Below are 2,500 nucleotides of genomic sequence, written 5' to 3' on the forward strand. Positions count from 1 at the left end.
TCAAAATAGGTCATTAAGTCATTTGACAACAATACAGGAAAGCGCCACGTTTCATTCCTCTCACTCTATCATATATGGAAATCAGGGATTTTATGTGGATCCTCATGACAGGTGAGCAAAATCTGTGAATGTAGAAAATGCAGTATTTGCTAACTTGAAAAGACAATGGAAAGGTAAAAAAAAAAAAAAAAAAAAACAGTTATGTTTTGTATTTCCACTGACAGAGATCTTTCTGTATATGAATGCTGGTGTAAGCTTTAACAGCAATATATACTGTACGAGCTGTATTCATAGTAGCAATTACATATCACCAACTGAATCGAGTTGCTTCAGATCGAAGGCCAAACTCAGTTTCTACATCGTACTTTTTGACTTTTGACATAAACAAAATAATAAATCTTTTGCTGTATGGAGAAAGAAATAAGATTAATACACTGGAAGTAACTAAGTAGACCCGATAAAAATATTAAATGATGCATTCGTAAGATATAGTGTAGTTATCCAGTCACTATCTTGTAGAAAACGAGTGTACATTTCCCCATAGAAAACGAAATAGTTTAGCAATATAAACTTTATAATTTTCTCCTTACATTTAGACTGCAATGGGCATGAAATTATACTGGGTTTTATTATGTCAGTCCGGAAGACTTTACTATGAATTAAAAATGTACTACTTCTTTCTCTCCCAATCTGACTTCGATTTATAATATATATGGTGTCAAAAACTGAATTGCGTGCATGATTTTTTTGACATAATACTGTTAATTCTTGAAAAAAAATGCAAATATTGAAAAGGATATATTGTGCCTTTGTCTCCCCCTTTCCTTTTATTTTCCTGTTTCCTCTCTTTTCACCAACCAGAATTAAGAAAATATCTCATTGAAATTATCATATCATTATCATATTCTGGCTTAAAACAGAATCATCAAATCATTCAGTAACGCACGGACTTTCAATTATCTCCTCTACTCAATCTCAATCATCTGCACGGGCAAAATTCATTACAATTTCCAAAATTCTCCGAGATTCTTAATCCCCGTGCGACGAAGCCATTACATTTTTCTTTTTATGTGTTTGATATATGAATAGTTATCATTATTTTGTTTTTCCTGAAATTGTACGTAAATTTACACTTCTTTCAGAAAAAAATAATCTTGTGTTTATAATCAGTTCCTCATATATATTGTTCCTTTACGTCAACTCTTTATTACTATAATCGCATTACAGAGGCATTGTTTAATTTAGAGGAATCAAATTCAAAGTAACATTCTCCACTCCAAACCCTCAATAAAGTAATAGTATTAAAAAAAGTATAAAACAAATTATTCAGCATGAATACAAAGCGGCTTAATCATCGTTCCTTATACACTTACTTTATAATTAAAGAAAGGGAATAAAAAATAAACTTGTAAAATCTCCGATTCCATCAGTCACATACTACACGTCGTCCGGCCTATACTATGACCTTGGAAGATACCATAAAATTGAGATCACTGAAACACGTAGATCTTTAACTGCCGATGAAGGTGGAGATATAAATCTATATGAATTGTTTCATGTTTTTTTCTGCTGTATATAGAAATTAATTAAGTTTCATATTCAAAAATACTTAATTGATTTTTGTTTGTCTGTTGTATAAAGAAATTAACTAAGTTTTCATATTCATAAATACTAAATTAATTTTGCGATTTACCTCCAATTCTACCCTGTTTGTATATGTGTCTATTTTTCTATCTATCTGTTTATTTCTCCAATACTCAGCATATCTACCTATCAGCCTGTCTGTAGGTCAATCTTCTTATCTACCTATCTATTTATCTATTTATCTGCTTATATAGCTATCTGCATATCTGTCTGCCTACCTGTCTCTCTCTCTCTCTCTCTCTCTCTCTCTATATATATATATATATATATATATATATATATATATAGAGAGAGAGAGAGAGAGAGAGAGAGAGAGAGAGAGAGAGAGAGAGAGAGAGAGAGATGTCTGTCTATCCATCTATTTGTCTATACACCTGTCTATCTACTTATCTATCTGTGCGCGCGCGTGCGTGGTTGTGTGTGTGTGGTATGTTTTTTTTTTTTTTTTTTTTTGTAATTTCTTAACGAACACATAGCTGAAACCTTATATCATAAACATAGGTATTTGAAATTAGTCTTTTATCTTATCGGCATTGTTGCCTACTGTGAAATGAACTTATGTATTTTGAAATCATCCCATAAATGCATAAATCAGTGAAACAACCACATACATTCTCAAGCACAACATATATCTTAAATACATATATATTTCAAACCCAACATCCTTTCTCCTGCTAATTGATAAAGCCCAAACATTTCATAAAACACCAGCTGGGTCTTGTAATCAGTAACTGTTTCTATCATGTTATCACCGAACCTTATCAGCCTCAACCCAGTGGCTTTGTCAAGTCATACGGCTCCTACAGCTTCGTTATAGCTCGAGGCTAGTGCGTTATGGAAGTTCTAACTTGATAAA

General features: G+C 32.0%; 1 protein-coding gene across 1 annotated transcript in view; it reads left to right on the top strand.

The window, feature by feature from the left end:
* Window positions 1–2,421: 2,421 nt before the first annotated feature.
* Window positions 2,422–2,500, top strand: part of LOC125031297 (moesin/ezrin/radixin homolog 1-like) — a 20,258-nt gene continuing 20,179 nt past the window's right edge. The window contains exon 1 of the mRNA XM_047621970.1: window positions 2,422–2,500. This exon is cut by the window's right edge and continues 114 nt beyond it. The gene's annotated coding sequence lies outside the window, so the exon portion shown is untranslated.

This window comes from Penaeus chinensis, chromosome 12 (genome assembly GCF_019202785.1).
Source record: "Penaeus chinensis breed Huanghai No. 1 chromosome 12, ASM1920278v2, whole genome shotgun sequence".
NCBI lineage: Eukaryota > Metazoa > Arthropoda > Malacostraca > Decapoda > Penaeidae > Penaeus > Penaeus chinensis.